General features: G+C 46.7%; 1 long non-coding RNA gene across 1 annotated transcript; it reads right to left on the bottom strand.

Annotated features, from left to right (window-relative positions):
- Positions 1-3,887, bottom strand: LOC134103986 (uncharacterized). Its single transcript, XR_009941584.1, has 3 exons — positions 3,722-3,887; positions 2,704-2,755; positions 1-56 (listed from the first exon to the last, which is right to left on the bottom strand). It is a non-coding gene; the product is annotated as an uncharacterized LOC134103986 (long non-coding RNA).
- Between the last annotated feature and the right edge of the window lie 4,491 nt (positions 3,888-8,378).

The following is an 8,378-nucleotide window of genomic DNA, read 5'->3' as shown; positions in this document are numbered from 1 at the left end:
CCCCAGTTGGTCCAGATCTGTAGCTTGACGTGGCTGAAGACATCTTTGACTGCGACCTGGTCAGAAACGCGAGAGACACGTGAATGAAGGGAGTGGCGCTTCGTGGCAGAGATGCAGACCTGGTTCAGGTCGCAACTCCACCTCCGTCTGTCCTAGTGAACGTAGCTACTAGCATGCGTGCTGCTCTGCTCAACACACCTTTTTGACACCCTTTATTATAGTTTTTATAGATGTGCAATGTTTTAACTAAACTGTGACTTGTTTAGATCACAAGTATCTAAACTACTTTATGAAGAACGCTGTGTGCAGGGCTTGACAATAGAACGCGGTCTCTGACACTAGACGCTCGGTGGTTTATCTCAGTCTATGTTTTAATTGTAGATTGTAGTGCAACAGGCTGTCTCATGTTTAGTGTTATTTACGTTAATGAATGAGTGAATGAGACTCTACCGATTGCTCTCTGGTCATTGCTGACCATAATGTACAAAATGAACATCATGCTGGATGGAGGAAGACTTAAAACAGGAGATTGAGACACTAAACCCATGTTTACAATGATTATTGTCAAGAGAGATGTCATCAATGGTGCAGAGATGTTCCTCTATCTCTTAGGACAAGTGGAATTCGAGTTACATCGTTTCTAGCAGTGATGCACTGATCTCTTGGTGAGTCATGATGATCCCTTAACCCCCCCCCCCTACCCCCTCATCCACTTCCTCAGCCATTTCAACTTCCTCTCCCACTTCCTAGAACCCTTGCAATCTTCCCCCCGTCTCCTCTCATGCTCACTTCTGACCTCCCTTCCTTCTCTCTCGTCCGTCCTAACCCCCCCCCCCCCTTTGCGTCCTTCAGAATATTTGCTGCTCTCTGCGGCTGCGACGTGCCCCGACCACGCCAAGGACCCCCCCCCAACCAGCCCCCCGTGTACACTGCTGGCACAGCGTGAAGCAGCCACTTACGGGGCACCAATCAGCTTCCCAGCAGGAGGCTTCCTGCCCCGTCGTACCCGTACTTCTGTAACATTAATCCCACAAACAGTCCATGGCCCCCCCGCCTCGGCCCAGCTCCTTCCAGAAAGGACTCGGTTTATTTAGCTCTTTCCCTCTCTTCTTCCCTTTCCAGCCATTTATGCTCATCACGTTACTCAAGTTTCTCAAAACTTTTGGCTTCCTCTTCTTTCTGTGTGAAACAACCACAATGAGGTTGTTCATAGATGTTCGTAGATGTTCATAGATGTTCATAGATGTTCATAGATGTTCATAGATGTTCGTAGATGTTCATAGATGTTCGTAGATGTTCGTAGATGTTCATAGATGTTCATAGATGTTCGTAGATGTTCGTAGATGTTCATAGATGTTCATAGATGTTCGTAGATGTTCATAGATGTTCGTAGATGTTCATAGATGTTCGTAGATGTTCATAGATGTTCGTAGATGTGCATAGATGTTCGTAGATGTTCGTAGATGTTCGTAGATGTTCATAGATGTTCGTAGATGTTCATAGATGTTCGTAGATGTTCGTAGATGTTCATAGATGTTCATAGATGTTCGTAGATGTTCATAGATGTTCGTAGATGTGCATAGATGTTCGTAGATGTTCGTAGATGTGCGTAGATGTGCGTAGATGTTCGTAGATGTTCATAGATGTTCGTAGATGTTCATAGATGTTAATAGATGTTTGTAGATGTTCATAGATGTTCTTACATGTTCATAGATATTTATAGATGTTCATAGATGTTCATAGATATTTATAGATGTTTGTAGATGTTCATAGATGTTCATAGATGTTTGTAGATGTTCATAGATGTTCATAGATGTTCGTAGATGGTCAGCTTGATGATGTTAATAGAACTCATTTTTATCTCGAGTTATAGACAATGCTGCGGTTTGTGAGATCACTGTGATTTCATATCACGTGATGCTTCGTACTGGATCCCAGTCCACAGCCCAGCAAGTCAGACCAAACCCACTCAGACTCAACAAGTGGAACTAACTTCAGGCAGATGTAGTTATGTCCGTGCTAAGCCACCTCCTCCCAGGTCAGAAGTCCCACAAAACAACATCCCCAAGAGGCATTCGGGTTCCAAATACCACTGAGGTCATCCCATCACGGATCACACAGGGGCACTAAGCTGAGTCAGAGCATCCACCACCTGATGTAGCTCCATCCAACTGCCCCAAGCTTCTATTAGAAACACGTCAAGATGAATCTCATTATGTCCCTGCATCCCAAAACCACCACTCTATTTATTCCTCTAGTTGTACCATGGACTTATCCCTTCTTCCTCTCCCCTGCCTCTAGAGGTTAATAAACCTGTTTCAAGGACACCCACAAAGACTCATTTGGGGCAATTAAGAGCCCCCCCACCCACAAATGACATGTCAGGCTAAATGTTTCTTGCATTTATCTCTTATTACAATAAATGTCTTTTGACCTCAAGCAGGCAACTGATTTTAATTACGCTGGTAGCAGAGGAATGAAGAGATGCACTAACTCCCTCTGCACACACACACACACACACACACACACACACCTGTACACCAAAGCACACAGAACACACACTCAATAATGGATCAATTTAATGGGGAAGAAAATCTCTTTTTACAGCAGCAAATCTCGGAGGGGGGGGGTTTATCCTCGGGTCTTACTGTCGGGGGAGGGGGGGGGGTGGGGAGGGTGGTGTTAACAGCCACTTTGGCTCACCTGAAGGAGCTGGACCGGCGCCGGTGTGGATGGGGGAGCTTTGCACAGGCAGCTGAAGGGAAACGGAGTCACACATTAAAGAGAAGAACGCATCATACCTTAAACATGAAAGAGTTAAAACGTTAAAATAAGCACTATTGTTCACCATGGTTACGCTGCGCGGTGACTCCGCCCCCAAATCATTCACGCTTCATGTTATCTGTACATTACGTAATTCTGTAAATTATTGAATAGTTGGACCCGGGATTTTGAAGCGTCACGTGGTCAGATCGTCACGGAGACGCATCGTCCGTGTCTTAGTGGAGATGAACATGTTGTGTATTAGCAGGTGTGTGTGTGTGTGTGTGTGTGTGTGTGTGCCACAGGCCGAGGCAGATCGGGGGAACAAACGAGGGCTGGAGACAGAATGCGTCTCTGTGAGTGTCTGTCTCATGAATAATGGACATCACTCCCACGGACCAGGCATTGGCCTCATTACTGGGGGGGGGGGGGGGGGGGTGTCCAGTACAAAGACAGAAATAGAAGCGGCCCGACGGTGGTTCTCACAGGTGTGCGTTCAGTTTATTACACAAACAAATGGACCACGTGTCTGTGTGGCACATTTGGACGGGTGGGACAGACATGTCCTCCTTGTCCACCTGGATGAGACAGATAAATGTTTGACTGAAAGCACGTGCACTTGAGCGGGATGCAGCGCGTGCTGCCGGGGATCATGTGACCTGCGCCCTGTGTATTTTTGGGCTGCTGGAGGAGACGCGAGGGCCACGTTGCCTTTAAAGAAATCCGAGCTTTTAACATTTAATCAGCAGGACTCAGTGCTGGAAACGACAGGAGGAGACATTAGTCAGTGTTTAAACATTCAGGCCATTTGAAAATCACATTCCAACCAAACAAAACGTACTAAATATCATTTATAGCATTGCACAATACGCTTCGTCCTAAATCTTTTGTATTCAACCCCATCTTCTTTTTTTTGTTTAAATGTTCCAACCCACCGAATATCCTCGCTTTATTTTACCTTTTGACTGTCAGTCCTCCTCCTGTCTGACTCACGGTTCTCCTCCTCTCGCCTCCTCCTGTATGATCCGCTCTCTCTTTCTTCTTCTGATACGCTTTCCGCGCGCACACACACACACACACACAAACACAGACACACACACACACGCGCGCTCTCTGAGCAGACTGCTGTGTCGGGTTGGTTGGGTTGCTGAAAGCCTGTGGGGAGGCTTGTCAGCTCTCATTGACTTTTGGAACACACCCCTTTCCTTCTCGTTGTCCCTGTGTGCTACGGCGCCTGTCAGTGTGTGTGTGTGTGTGTCTGCGATACACAAGTGTGTTTCAGTGTGTGTCGGTGTGCGTTAGTGTGCCTCTTCGCGGCTCTAAAAGCAGTGGACATCTTTCCCCTCTCGCCCCCCCCCCCCCCCCCCCCACTCCATCGACCAGAGGAACATTCAAGACGTGCCTTCCAACCACACACACACACACACACACACACACACATAGACGCGGTTAGAGGTTCGTACGTGAAGTTAAAAAAAGAAACATTGAAGGCAGTTAAGTAAATAAATAATAAAGGCTGTTACTGGAATAGTTAGACACAGCGACCTCATTACATCAGTGCTAACACAGTGTCATCCTATGGGAGTGTGAGGAGAGGAGGAGAAAAACACAACAACCACCAGACGTTTGGGACACGCCACTGATTTTGATAATTTAACATTGATCAAACCGTGAAGGAGCTGCAGATGAGCAACTTAAAGAGCTCAAAAGATCTGAGCGAGCAGGACTGTGGCCTGTCACTCACAGTAAGCCCCGCCCTAGAGCATCCCCTGCTTCGTGGTCCGTGTGACTCAGAATGGAGCAGCATTCACTAAATGAACACCATGCAGCGTTGAAGAGGACTTGAAACTGCAGATTGGGAGCATAAACTTCGATGTTCACTGAGGACATAAATCATAACACGCTCCCTTTCCAGGAGGTCATCAGTCATTCCAACGCCATCTTTATTTAGAGTCCCGATGTGTTGTGAGACGTGTCGCTATGTAAAGGGTTGTGAGTTATTGCCTTTCCAGACCAGCCTTTCAGCTCACTTCACCTCGAGCACGCTGAGTCAGCGTTATGCAACATTCCTCCTGACTTATTCCACATTAGGCGCTTTGAGCGGGTCCCACTCGCTCTCCGTGCAAACGAGCCGCGGCTTCGGTGAGTCGCAACCTGCTTATTAGGGTCCTAAAACCAATGACTACATGAAAGACGGCAGCGCCACAGCAACTCTGGACATGGAGAAGGTACAGAACAATTACCACGAAAAACACTCTGAGGCGCCACGAGATCTACAGCGGCTCCAATCCATCCTCATTACTGGAAGGACGCGGCCTGCAGATCAGCAGGAGCTCCAGTTATCCTCCAGTTATCCACGCAGCACTTTCCTTTTTTAACCTTTTGAAGCCTTTTCATTAGCAATTAATAAATGTGTTCTTTACCCCCCCCCCCTCCTAGGTGACTGCGGGTGTCATGATTAGCGGCGCCATATGGCCCGCGGCGCTGTAAATGTGACGCGTGCATCCGACTCGTGAGCCCACGCGACGCAGATGGATGACTCGCCATATGTTAGCCGACAGGAGCTTTTTGGTGTTTGAGTAACTGTGTGTGTGTGTGTGTGTGTGTGTGTGTGTGTGTGTGTGTGTGTGTGTGTGTGTGTGTGTGTGTGTGTGTGTGGTTGTGTGTATGAAACGAAATTAACACATGACCCCTGGATGAAGAGTCTCACACATATCTTTACCCCAGAGAGGGACATGACGCTGTCATTGTTACCATAGCCCCCAGCCCCCCCCCCCCCCCCCCCGTAGGAGGAAAGCTTGACAAACCATCTTGCGTCCGGCACTAATGTGCACCAATGCTAATGCTAATGTATTACTTTTTTTTTAAAGAAATGTATTATTCAGTTTGTTTTTTGCCAGCTGAGGGAGGAATGGGATTTCTTTCAGCGCCTCCCTGCAGCATGACTCCTGCTGTTCATTGGCATCGGGGCTGTAATGATGTCTGTGAGCTTCATTCATCACCAAACACCTGGCAAGCAGTTGGCCAAATAAACTAGGAGCATTTCCTTCAAGTAGGTTCCTGAATATATTATACAGTACGTCCACTTGTAAATTACTTTGGTCACCTCTGCTCCCATAGACGTCTATGAGGAAATGACTCTACTTCTGTGTAGTGACCAGCAGGGGGAGACTCCTCTGCTCCCATAGACGTCTATGAGGAAATGACTCTACTTCTGTGTAGTGACCAGCAGGGGGAGACTCCTCTGCTCCCATAGACGTCTATGAGGAAATGACTCTACTTCTCTCTTGATTTATTACCTCAGTAAACATTGTAAACATGAGTTTATGGTCTCAGTCTCTAGTTTCAAGTCTTCTTCAATGCAGCATGATGTTCATTTAGTGAATGATGGTCCATTTAGAGTCAAACAGGCCATAAAGCAGGAGATGCTTTGGGGCAGGACTTACAGTGATTGACAGGTTTCTACCAGTCGTTTTATGGCTCCCATTTCACGTTCCAGGGGGAGATAATCAAAGAGGTATGACTTGTCAATCACACAGGCTACGCCTATCCTAACAAAGACGGCCATGAGAAAGTCAACACCTGCAGGGAGGGTGTGATGGCGGCCCCCCTCCTGCTCGCCGCTCGTCACTTAACAACCGCTTACCTCAGTGGTTATTATACACTGAGGGCACCATTAAGCTCACATTATGAAAACCCTCTAATAGGCTACTGCACAGCCCAAAACCAGTCCTGTACCTCACCCCCCCCCCCCCCCCCGCCACAGCGATAAAGGGAAACAAGAGGACATTAAAGCAGCAGCGTGTGAAGTTGAGCGATGACGAGCAAAAATCCATGTGTGGCGATGGCACGCTATCGGGTTTAAAACCTCTCACGACGTCCATCATCTCAACAAGGCCAGAATCCCTCTTAATGCTTCAGGGTTCACGAAACATCTTGGACGAAGCATCGCTGACAAAACATCTCTGACGAAACATCTCTGACGAAGCATTGCTGCACGACTTTACGTTGCGTGAAGGGTCACGAATCTCGCAGAGAAACATGACGAAGGGCTCGCTGTGCGTGAGGTACAACCGGCCATTTGGATTCTGGGTAATATTCACCGTGAGCATTTGTGACTTCCATGTTGCAACGCACGGACCTCTATTAAAAGTTTAGACGTCCACGTGGCATCTTTCTGACAGGTGCGATATGTCCGACTTAGTTGGAATTAAACATCACGGTGTCAACAAATCAGTGGCAATATGGTTGCCAGAATCCAATCAATCAGCTAATTAACATTGATCCATCTTAATGCATTCTGCAGCACAACAGAAATAACTCACTCAGCCAACAATCATTTGAATACAACCTGACCAAAGAAATGTCAAAGGACCCGACATTCAACAGAACCCCCCCCCCCCCAAAGGATCCTCTATAAGATCTCTTTGATCACGACAAGGTTCAACTTGGTGCGCAGAGCAGGGTAATATATATATATATAGTTAAATCCATTTACACTGAGATTAAAAATACTCAATGCTGGTGTTCAACGCTTTGACAGTCTGCACACAATGAGGACAGGAAATGAAGATTTAATCTTACATTGATAAAACTGACTTTTAAAGCTTATTCTGGCTTTGAGTGGGAATATTACACATAAACATAACTGCAATAAAGCTCTACAAAAGCTGAAGGTGATGACTCTTCAGGTCATTTTTAAAACTATGTAGGAGACAGGTGAGATGAACAGAGATGAAGAGATCCTCTGGACTGCAGCAGAACAACCCTCAAGCCTCCTGATTAGACAACCGGGTATCTACCGTTCCCCTCGTGGTTGGGTCAAGTCCTACAAGGGTTATCTCTTGTTTGGGATGGTATGGGTGGTGTGCATTGTGAGGGTGTGATGAGAGTCTAATGGTCTTCATGTGGGAGGGTTGATTCTGATTGGCTCTCATCTCCATCCCGCACGCAGGGAGGGGAATGTTTTGGATAAAAAGTCTCTGCTGGTAATTACCTACCGAACTGCAACCTTGTGTACCTCTTTCCTTTGAAACGGGGACGACAACTCAGTGAGGAGGGGGGGCGGGGGGGGGGCGGCGTTTGAGCTAATGCCTTCTCCTCTCTGTTTGATATGATTACAGCATCCAGCCTCCCAAAAGAGACCTAATTAGGAGTAAGTAGTAGACTTACCTGGCTACAAGGAGACGGTCACTATTACAAAAAGGGCTACTTTCAAATACATGAGCTCTGATTAAAAACTGCACCATTTAGTCTTCTATGGACAACGTACACTCGTCATTCACCAGAGCTCCATCTTTGCTACACTCATGTCATGGCTGCCTCAGAGTCTCCTCCGATGGATGGAAAGAATATTCAGTTTGAGTGAGTGATTTCAACCTGGATCACGGTGACTTGGGTCGTGGTGATATAAGCTGATATAAACTTCCTCTCAAATGCCTACTTTGTGTGTGACTGAATGTCATCGAGTGGGGAGAGAAAAAACCCATTTAAAGTCTGATATCCACTTTGGTCCAGACAAACAGCTGTTGGATGAATGAGTGATTGGGGGAGTTGCGTGACATTATCACCACACACCTAATTTCAGCTGAACTATAAAAGTTAGAATCTTCAAC

This window comes from Pungitius pungitius, chromosome 1 (genome assembly GCF_949316345.1).
Source record: "Pungitius pungitius chromosome 1, fPunPun2.1, whole genome shotgun sequence".
Taxonomy (NCBI): domain Eukaryota; kingdom Metazoa; phylum Chordata; class Actinopteri; order Perciformes; family Gasterosteidae; genus Pungitius; species Pungitius pungitius.
The sequence above is the reverse complement of the archived record's forward strand: the minus strand, read 5'-3'. Positions and strand labels throughout refer to the sequence as shown.